This window comes from Lathyrus oleraceus, chromosome 2 (assembly GCF_024323335.1).
Source record: "Lathyrus oleraceus cultivar Zhongwan6 chromosome 2, CAAS_Psat_ZW6_1.0, whole genome shotgun sequence".
Classification (NCBI taxonomy): Eukaryota; Viridiplantae; Streptophyta; class Magnoliopsida; order Fabales; family Fabaceae; genus Lathyrus; species Lathyrus oleraceus.
The window spans coordinates 95,298,882-95,310,667 of NC_066580.1; the positions used below are offsets into that span (position 1 = coordinate 95,298,882).

The 11,786-nt window shown below is 39.1% G+C and overlaps 1 pseudogene; it reads left to right on the forward strand.

The window, feature by feature from the left end:
• Window positions 1-4,652: 4,652 nt before the first annotated feature.
• Window positions 4,653-4,752, forward strand: LOC127124302 (uncharacterized; annotated as a pseudogene).
• Window positions 4,753-11,786: the final 7,034 nt, after the last annotated feature.

Genomic DNA, 11,786 nt, shown 5'->3' on the forward strand with positions numbered 1-11,786 from the left:
CGGTGAACGGTTCTGTGGATTTGCCTTTAATTTCTATCGCTCCACTGGGAAAGATGTTAGTGATATGAAAAGGACCTGACCATCTGGATCGTAGTTTTCCCGGGAATAACTTTAGTCTAGAGTTAAATAAAAGGACTGCGTCGCCTTGCTTGAAGATTTTCCTTGATATACGCTTGTCATGCCATTGTTTTGTTCTTTCTTTATAGATTCTGGAATTTTCATAGGCGTCTCTTCTGAGTTCCTCTAATTCGTTTATGTCAAGGATTCTCTTTTCACCGGCGGCTTTATAGTTTAGATTCAGATTTCTAATAGCCCAATAGGCTTTATGTTCTAATTCTACCGGGAGGTGGCAGGATTTTCCATATATGAGCTTAAATGGGGTCGTCCCTATGGGGGTTTTATAAGCAGTTCGGTATGCCCACAAAGCTTCTGGTAATTTCAATGACCAATCTTTCCTTGAAGTGGCGACTGTTTTTTCTAGTATTTGCTTGATTTCTCTGTTAGATACTTCCACTTGTCCACTGGTCTGAGGGTGGTAAGGTGTCGCTATCTTATGTCTCACGCCATATTTAAACAATAGTTTTTCGAGTACCTTGGATATAAAGTGCGATCCACCATCACTGACTACTATTCTTGGGATGCCAAATCTCGGAAATATTATATTCTTAAAGAGTCTAGTTACTACTCGGGTGTCATTTGTTGGGGAAGCTATAGCTTCGATCCATTTTGATACGTAGTCAACTGCCACGAGTATGTATTTGTTACCGAAAGAGGGTGGAAAAGGTCCCATGAAGTCTATTCCCCACACGTCGAAGATCTCTACTTCCAAAATACCTTTTTGTGGCATCTCGTCACGTCTAGATATGTTTCCTGTGCGTTGACATCTGTCACATTCCTTAATAGCCGCATGTACGTCCTTCCATATAGTTGGCCAATAAAAGCCGGCTTGTAGGATTTTAGAGCAGGTCTTGGATGTACTTGTGTGTCCACCATAAGGAGCGGAGTGGCAGTGTTGGATTATATTTTCTACCTCTTCTTCGGGTATACATCGACGGAAAATACCATCGGGGCCCCTTTTGAAAAGTAAGGGGTCATCCCAGTAATAGTGTTTTATATCGTAGAAGAATCGTTTCTTCTGCTGGTAAGATAAAGTAGGTGGAACTATTCCGGCAGCTAAATAATTGACGAGATCAGCGTACCATGGTGTGACAGATATAGCTAAGGTGGTTTCTACTTGTTTGTCGGAGTTGTTCTCTTCCAAAGTAGCTATAAGTTTATCGTACGAGAAATCATCGTTAATTGAGGTTCTTTCCGGTTCAAGGTTCTCAAGTCTAGAGAGGTGGTCTGCTACTACGTTTTCAGTTCCTTTCTTGTCTTTGATTTCTAAATCGAACTCTTGTAGCAACAAGATCCATCTTAGGAGTCTAGGTTTAGCATCCTTTTTTGTTAAAAGGTACTTGATAGCAGCGTGATCAGTGTAAACTATTATTTTGGCTCCGACCAAGTAAGAACGAAATTTATCTAGCGCAAATACAACTGCTAGGAGTTCTTTCTCGGTAGTGGCGTAATTCATTTGCGCTTCATCTAGGGTTCTACTTGCGTAATATATAACGTGAAGCTTTTTATCCTTTCGTTGTCCTAAAACAGCACCTACAGCATAATCGCTGGCATCGCACATTATTTCGAATGGTTCATTCCAGTCGGGTGTCTGCATTATGGGTGCGGAGATCAATGCTTGCTTAAGCGCTTGAAATGCTTTTAAACAGTTATCGTCGAATATGAAATCAGCATCTTTCATCAATAGTCCGGTTAAAGGTTTAGTTATCTTAGAGAAGTCTTTGATGAATCGTCGGTAAAAACCGGCGTGTCCTAAGAAGCTTCGTACTTCTCTCACGGTTCTTGGGGGTTGAAGGTTTTCGATTACCTCTATTTTGGCTTTGTCTACTTCAATTCCTCTGTTCGAGATGATGTGTCCTAAAACAATTCCTTCTTGTACCATAAAATGGCACTTCTCCCAATTAAGTACTAAGTTTACTTTTACACATCGCTCAAGAACTCTTTCTAGGTTTTCAAGGCATTCTTCAAAACTTTGTCCGTATACGGAAAAGTCATCCATAAATACTTCCATGATGTTTTCGAGAAAGTCGGCGAAAATTGCCATCATGCATCTTTGAAAGGTTGCGGGAGCATTACACAGGCCAAACGGCATTCGTCTATAAGCGAAGGTACCAAAAGGGCACGTAAACGTTGTCTTTTCTTGGTCATCAGGGTGAATTGGTATTTGAAAGAAGCCTGAATAACCGTCTAGATAACAGAAATGTGAATGTTTTGCTAATCGTTCTAACATCTGGTCAATGAATGGTAAAGGGAAATGATCTTTTCGGGTTGCTTTGTTTAGTTTCCTATAGTCAATGCACATTCTCCATCCCGATTCGATTCGTTTAGTTATAGTTTCCCCTTTTTCGTTTTCAATAACGGTTATGCCTCCTTTCTTTGGTACTACGTGTACAGGACTAACCCATTTGCTATCAGATATAGGATATATAATACCTGCTTCTAATAACTTGGTTATTTCCTTCTTTACTACCTCACTCAGGATCGGATTTAGTCTCCTCTGGTGTTCCCTAGAGGTTTTACAGTCTTCTTCTAGCATGATGCGGTGCATACAAATAGAAGGACTTATTCCTTTAAGATCGGTGATGTGGTAACCTAGTGCGGTTGGATACTTTCTTAAGATATGTAGGAGTTTTTCTGTTTCGAGTCTTCCTAGGTCTGCATTAACTATCACAGGTCGTTCAAGTTCTAAGTCTAGGAATTCATATCTCAGATTTTTGGGAAGTGTTTTCAGGTCAAGGGTTTGTTTGTTAAGACATTGCGTGGGGTCCGGTGTTATCGCTAAACATTGGTTATATTTGTCTTTTAAAAGATAGTCTGATGATTTGTCTTCTTCTAACTCTGCTTCTTTTATGCATTCATCGATGATATCCATGAAGTAACACGTATCTTCTATTGCAGGTGCTTTCAAGAATTGGGAAAGAATGAACTCAATTTTCTCCTCACCTACTTCGAAGGTGAGTCGTCCTCGTTTTACGTCTATGATTGCACCGGCAGTTGCTAAAAACGGTCTTCCCAGTATAATGGGTGTAATATCATCTTCTCTAATGTCCATAATTGTAAAATCAGTTGGAATGTAGAATTGACCTATGCGTACGGGAACGTTTTCAAGAATTCCTACAGGATATTTGATGGAACGATCTGCTAGTTGCACAGACATTTTGGTTGGTCTTAATTCTCCCATTTCCAGTTTCTTACATATGGATAAAGGCATAACGCTAATTCCGGCTCCTAAATCGCATAGGGCTTTGTCGATGACAAATTTTCCTATGTGACAGGGTATAGAGAAACTACCCGGATCCTTGAGTTTAGGAGGCATGTTTTGGATTATAGCGCTACATTCGGCAGGGAGTGTAACGGTTTCGCTATCTTCAAGTTTCCTCTTATTAGAAAGAATTTCTTTTAAGAATTTAGCATAGGAGGGCATCTGCGTAATAGCTTCGGTGAACGGAATTGTAACGTTTAATTGTTTAAGGAGATCAACAAATTTTCTAAATTGGCCCGCATCTTTGGTTTTAACAAGCCTTTGAGGGTAAGGGATAGGTGGTTTGTAAGGTGGTGGAGGTACATAAGGTTCCTTCTTTTCTAGGGTTTCCTTATTACTCTCTTCCTTTTCCTTAGGTTCACTTTCCTCAGTTGATTTCTTAGGGTTTTGGTTTTCTATCCTTGGATCAGACGGTCCTTCCACTTCCGTTCCACTTCTTAATATAATTGCATGAGCGTGGCTTCTCGGATTAGGTTGGGGCTGTCCAGGGAATGTACCAGTTGGGGCAGCAGTAGGTGCTTGTTGTTGAGCTACTTGTGATATTTGTGTTTCCAGCATTTTGTTATGGGTAGCCAGGGCATCTACTTTGCTTGCTAGTTGTTTAAGTTGTTCGCCAGTGTGTACATTCTGGTTTAAGAAATCTTTATTGGTTTGTTGTTGGGAAGCTATAAAGTTTTCCATCATGATTTCCAAGTTGGATTTCCTAGGGGCGTTATTGTTAGGCATGGATGGGTTCGGTTTCTGATATCCCGGAGGTATAGCTGGGGCTTGATTTGGAGACTGTCCAGGTGCGTACAAAGCATTATTACTCTTATATGAAAAGTTTGGATGGTTCTTCCAATTTGAGTTATAGGTATTCGAGTAGGGGCTTCCTTGAGCATAGTTTACTTGCTCTGCTTGGATTCCTGTCAAGAGTTGACAATCCGTAGGAGTGTGACCTTGGATTCCACAGACCTCGCAATTTTGAGTTATAGCAACCACGGCGGTTGGAGGTGATACATTTAAACTTTCAATTTTCTGGACCAGAGCATCCACTTTTGCATTAACGTGATCAAGGTTACTTATCTCGTACATGCCAGTTTTCGTTTGAGGTTTTTCCACCATTGTTCGTTCGGTTCCCCACTGATAGTGGTTTTGGGCCATGCTCTCGATAAGCTGGTAAGCATCAGCATAAGGTTTGTTCATTAGTGCACCACCTGCAGCGGCGTCTATTGTTAACCTTGTGTTGTACAAGAGACCATTATAAAATGTGTGAATTACTAACCAGTCTTCCAAACCATGGTGTGGGCAAAGTCTCATCATGTCTTTGTATCTTTCCCATGCTTCGAAAAGAGACTCGTTGTCTTTCTGTTTAAATCCGTTTATCTGGGCTCTTAACATAGCTGTTTTGCTTGGCGGAAAGTATCGGGCAAGAAAAACTTTCTTCAACTCGTTCCATGTGGTGACAGAGTTTGAAGGGAGAGACTGAAGCCATCTTCTAGCGCTATCTCTTAATGAGAAAGGAAAAAGACGAAGTCGAATTGCCTCCGAGGTGACACCATTAGCTTTAACAGTATCAGCGTATTGGACAAATACGGATAAATGAAGGTTTGGATCCTCGGTAGGATTTCCAGAGAATTGGTTCTGTTGCACAGCCTGCAACAGCGAAGGTTTAAGTTCAAAGTTGTTTGCTTCGATTGCGGGCGGAGCAATACTTGAATGCGGTTCATCTTGCGATGGAGCGGCGTAATCTCTAAGAGCACGAGCTGGTTCTGCCATCTCGGGTATCGAAGGAAAAAGGTTTTTGAAATCAGGAAGTTCTACAGGAGGGAGATTGTTTGCAGCACGATATTCCCGAATTCGTCGTAGGACTCGGAGATATAGTTCGATATCGTTGATTCGTAAATAGAGCGGTTCGCCTTGTGAGCGAGTGCGTGGCATACAAATCAACAAAAGAAAGAATAGAAGAAAAAGAAACCTTAGTCTCTACAGCGTAACGGAAGAGTTACGATATCGATTAAATAAAAGTCCCCGGCAACGGCGCCAAAACTTGATCGATCGACTTTATGAGTCGAATTGGGGTACAAACTGCAAGTGCACAGTTCTATCGCGTAGTTTTAAAAGATATCGATCCCACAGGGACTTATGAATCGATATACCGTTATCTAAGGTTACTTCGTAAAGCTAAGGTGAATAATGTTTGATTGTTTGGGGGAAAGCTAAAAACTAAACTAAGATCTAGATTAAATATTAATAAAGCGGATATCGGTATGTAGTTCGTCGTAATTAGGGAATCAATCCTTTGTCGGTCTCTTGGTTTTAAAATAAATCTTTTCAGTTGACTTTATTGATTAAAAGTTTTATCTCAAACTCTCGCTCTATTGAATAAACCATGATTTTATGTTAATGTAGCTGTCACTTATAATTAAGTCAAAAAACCATTTTTTTTTAAAGCAATACAGTCCATAGAAACTCTTTTCAAGAAAACACTGACCGTTTAAACACCCTTATCTCAAACTCTCGCTCTGTTGACTTAGGTTATATAATTAAATTCGAATGCTTAACTCTCGTCCTCACATTCAATCTTTAAAAATACTTTTTGGATAAGATCGGAATTTAATTAACTCTAAAACTTGCTCTCGCCCTGATCTAGAATTAATGTCTAATTTACACTGTCCAGTTAAAACCTCAAACTCTCGCTCTATTGATTTTAACTTCTTTATGTCTTTTACTTTCGTAAAAACCTTTGTTATTAAACCTGTAAATTGAGACCGTAAAAAGAGTGATTTTAATTTTAAACTTAATTTAACCGACTTAGTCTTGATTCCTTATTCCGCTTACTTTACATACCGATATCTAAGCAAATTAGCCAGACATGCTAAACAAACTAAAATACTTATCATGCATAAACAGACTCATCCCAGGTAGATAATATAAATAAATAATAAAACAAAGCATTAAATAATAATTAAAGAACCTGAATGAGTTAAACAATAGTCTTGAACACTCCACCACAAGCCGGTAGGATTTGTTCTTGGATTCTTCAATTAAACAACAAATTAAAACGAAGGAAATAAAACTAGATTCTAACGTAAGGTTAGATCCGGTAAAAAGGTGCACAATAGTTTCCGGTGTAGAAACTATTGTGCGAAAAGAATTAACTAAATGCTAAAAAGGAAAAAAGGAAAATAGAAATTGCAAGGGAGATAGTGTAGAACTCGTAAAAATAATAAAGAAACAATACTGCTTAAGTTGCTGGAAAAGAAAATGTGCAAAAGCGAAAACGGCAAAGGAAAAAATGTGGAAAAGCTTCGGAACCCTTTTTGGTTTTGCAAGTGGCTATTTATATATGCTTGAGTAACCGCTTCCGCTGCCAAAAAGGTCTTCAACGTGCATAAAAGCATGGCGTGGATATAGGGCTCAACACTCCCTCAACGCTCAACGTCTCTGAGGCGTTCCTTGCGCCAAAAATGTAGGGGAATGGTGTGACGTTCGTCACACCATGTGTGACGTCCGTCACAGGAGTGTGCAAGGCGTGACGCTCGTCACGCCCTCTGTGACGTCCGTCACATGCACGACACCTGCGTTTTGTGCTTTGGGCTGGGCTTTGACATTTGGTTCATTTTCTCTCCTTTTTGCACTCCTTTTCTTCCATTTTTACTTGTGCTTCAAAATAAGCCACCTGAGACAAATAGGAAGAAAATACCGTGTAATATCTAATAAAATGAAATGAACTGAAATAAATAATAATAAAATTTAATTGAATTAAGTCCTAAAATATGATATAATTTCGTGTTATCAAAGAACAAGACCAGATATGTCTTTGAAGATTCGTGAAGAAGTCAAACGACAATTTGACATTGGTTTCCTCGCAGTGACGAAGTACCAACAATGGGTAGCTAATATTGTACCTGTGCCTAAAAAGGATGGAAAGGTGAGGATGTGTGTTGACTATAGGGATCTAAACAAAGATAGTCCAAAAGACGATTTCCCTCTACCACACATTGATACTCTGGTAGACAACACTGCAAGTTTTACTGTATTCTCCTTTATGGATGGTTTTTATGGATACAACCAAATCAAGATGGCTCCAGATAACATGGAGAAGACCACTTTTATTACCCCTTGGGGCACATTTTCCTACAAGGTAATGCCTTTCGGTCTCAAAAATGCTGGGGCAACTTACCAAAGAGCTATGATCACTCTTTTCCATGATATGATGCACAAGGAGTGATCGATCACCATTTCCATTGAATTCCCACCTTTTATCCGACATATTTTCATCACTTTGGTAAGATTTGTGGTTGTTTTTAGTTGTTTTAAAGTCATTTAACATGTTTCGTTAGTTTATTATTGCATTGCATTTTGTTACATATTGGTGTCAAAAAGTCTTTTTTATGCTTCGATTTGGTAGTGTTAATGTTGCAGGTTGTTGCATAGGGTCAAAAGGACTAATAGCTGAGTGTTGGATGCTCCGGAAGGCCAAAATATGAAGATACAGCAGGTCAACACGGGCCCCCGTGTACATCAACACGGCCCGTGTTGTTTGTCAGGAAACAAGCACTCAAAGAGGTAAAACAGAGGGTTAACACGGGCACCCGTGTGCATCAACACTGCCCGTGTTGATGCCTCTGTAGCTTGTTTTAAAAAAACACAACTTTTGAAGATCAACACGGGCACCCGTGTGAATCCACACGGCCCGTGTTGATGGGCGCGGTTGAGAAATTTTACTTTTTTGTTGTGTGGATCTGCCCTATTCATTAAGGGTATTTTGGACTTCTTGCTGGGGGGAAAACCATTTGAGGCTATTAGAAGACTTTGGAGAAAAGAGAAGGATACTTTTTGACGTACAAGAGAAAACATTGCACTGGAGAAGAGAGCTACTATGGACAATTTGAAGACGGCGAGATTCAAGGGCATCAACCATTGAAGATCAAAATCTCCTAATTCTTTGTAATGTTTAATTTCCACATTATGATTTCTTTGAATACTATGAGAGGCTAAACCCCCAATGTTAGGGGGGTGGTCCTGATTTGATCGTATGTTATAAATTCGAACAATGGATTTCCTTATTACCATGTTACGTATTTCAATTCAATTGTGTGATGTTATTATGCTTTTGTATCGGACAAATACAATTAGATCTATGACTATCAATAACAGGATTGTGATTGTTAGGGTTTTCACATGATTGGGTTTATAATTGCATCACCTAGGACTAGGAACTTTTGTAAATCACCATAAACCTTGATATTGTTTATGATTAAAACCAATGATTAATTGAATGGACATTTGAATAAGAATTGGTAGTTTAATAGTTTCTTCTTTAAGGACTTAAGGAAGAACATTCTGAGGTTAGGTAATTGAATGTTTCAAGTGTATTAAGGAAATCTTGACTGAATTCATAACTGGTTAAATCAACCACTCACCCTAGCATGTTTCATCTTAATCAATTATTCTTCACTATCTTTTTGTGTTTATTGTTATAAATTCCCAAAACCAACCAAACCATTGTGTTTTTGTTCAAATAGAATCAGAAGTAAACTAAGTATTTCCTACGCAATCCCTGAGATCGATACTTGGGAATAAAACTCCTTATTACTACATCAGTAAAAATAGTACAATCGCCATTTTTCCGATCAAGTTTTTGGCGCCGTTGTCGGGGATTGCCAAAATACCTATTTTAATTTTTATTCTATTGAAATTTTGTTGCTCGTCAACCAAAATTTTATCTGTGACAATCTTGTTATTCAATTCTAATATTTGCCTAACTTGTTTATGCGAGGTAAGGCCTCAGCGGATTTTTCTTTTGACGCAGATCCAGAAAGAACTCTTCGCGCTAGACTGAGACAAGCTAAGCGAGAAAAACTGGAAACAGCAGAAAAAGCGGAGGAGGAAGTTGTTTCAGTGCACTCAGAGAATTCAGATTCAGACGCAGAAACAATTCCTGAGGTCATGGCTGCAGAAACACCACCACCAGAGAGACTTCTCGGTGACTATGGTGGAAACAACACTCCGGGTGGTCGTATGACAATTGTAAATCAACCGGTAAATATAGAACAATTTCAGCTATATCCCAGCATAATTAATCAACTCGAAAGGTGGTCCTTTTCTAGAAGAGTGAATGAAGATGTCAACAAGCATCTCCAAAGGTTTTTAACTATGAGCACAACGCTGAAAATGTCTGGACATAACGAAGAAGCAATAAGGCTTCGTATGTTCCCATTCACTTTAGCAGATGAAGCTGAAGAGTGGTTCTATTCCTTACCTGCTGGCAGTATCACTACATGAGAGGAGATGGAAACAACATTCTTGCATGAATATTTTCCTGCATCGGTGTCACTGAGAAAAAGATACGAGATCCTAAATTTCAAGCAGAAGGAGGGTGAGTCACTAGGAGATGCCTATAAAAGATTCAAGAGAATTCTAGTGGCTTGTCCTACTCACAACATGGATGAAATTGAGCAGATGCAAATGTTTGTTAATGGTCTTCGAATTCAAACGAGACAAATCCTTGATTCAGCAGCTGGTGGCTCAACTAACTTTGCAACAGCCATCGGTATGAAGAAGATAATTGAAGCAATTGCCTCAAATGAGCATCTGGAGTTGTATGATAGGGTGTCAAGCAAATCTGCAGTCATTGATTTGAAGCTTGAAACAAACAAACAGGTGAAAATTGAAGAAGCAGTTGCTGCAGAGGTAGAGAAAAGGTTGAAGGCACTAAACATAGGTGCTCAGAAAGTGGCTCAAGTACAACAGGCACCAAACGATGTGTGTGGCATTTTGTAATGGACCACACAAAACTGTTCATTGCTTTGCAACACCACAACAGATAGAAGATATCAAGTTTTTAAAGCAAAACAATCCCTACTCTAACACATACAATCTGGGGTGGAAGAGTCATCCCAACTTTGCATGGAAGGATCAGAAAGGGAATGTGCAACAACAAGTACAAGGTCAATATCAAAACCAATATCAACAACAACAACAACAAGTCCCAAAGAAGGCAGATTGGGAGATTGCAATTGAAAAGATGGCAGCTCACAACATCCAATTCCAAGAGGAGACTCGAAATAATCAGAAGAACACTACAACATCCATAAAAAATCTTGAAATCCAGATGCGTCAAATAGCTCAACAGTTAGCTTCCAGTTCCCAGGTACCTGGCACACTTCCGAGTGGAACAGTTGTGAATCCACGTGATCAAAGTCACATTAAAGCAGTGGTCACAAGAAAAGGAAAAGTTAATGAAAAACAAATTGACAAACAGGTCGAAGAAGATGGGTTGTTGGAAGTTGATTTAGAGATTAGAGAAGAGCCAAAACGAGCTGAAGAAGTGGTGGTAAAACCGGCAAGCCAGCAAGAGAAACAAAAACCAAAGATCATTCTTCCTTTCCCTACGAGAACAAAGAAGAAAGATCTCAATGATTTTTTTTGAGAAGTTCTTAGAATTATTCAAGAAGCTCGAGATCAACATACCTTTTGCTGAAGCTTTAGAACAAATGCCGATCTATGCCAAATTCATGAAAGACATCATATCGAAGAAGAGGTCGATCGAGGGCGAGTTGGTTATGCTAACTGAAACTTGTAGTGCTATTTTGCAGGGCTTAAAAATTCCGGTGAAGAAAAAAGATAGAGGTGTTGTCACTATTCCTTGCACCATTAGAGATAGATCATTCAAGAAAGCACTAATCGATTTGAGAGCAAGTGTTAGTCTAATGCCCCTTTCGATTTACAAAAAACTGGAGTTATGAGAAGTGCAAGACACTCGCATGACACTGTAGTTTGCTGATCATTCCATGAAGAGACCCTATGGTATAACAATAGATGTTCTGGTGAAGATTGATAAATTTGTTTTCCCGGTGGATTTTGTGATACTCGAGATGTCGGAAGACGAGGAAATCCCTCTCATTTTGGGAAGACCTTTTCTTGAAACTAGAAGATGCATGATAGATATCGAGGAAGGAACTATGACCCTCAAAGTCTATGATGAAAAGCTAAAAATTAATGTGAGAAATACTATGAAATTCAAGGATGACAAAGGTGCAAGTAAAAATATTGAAGTTCTGGATACAGTGTTTGCTCAATCTATGCAGATCACAACACCCAAGCTTCCCTTAGAAAGAGTTTTAAGCTTATCTATCATTGAGGATACTGAAGGAATAGATGAGAAAGAATCTGAAGTGGTGTCTATGTTGAAGGCGCAACCTCCTTTGATTCATTCTTGACCACAACGGTGGGAAGAGCTTTGACCTAAAGTATCTCCAGAAGAAAAGCAAGATATAAAAAAGGGGATTGAGTTGAAACAATTACCAGAACATCTCAAATATGTCTTTTTAGACAATGAAGAGAAATGTCCAACAATCATCAATTCAGGTTTGAGAGAGATTCAAGAAGAAGAGCTAATCAAAGTACTCAAGAAATACAA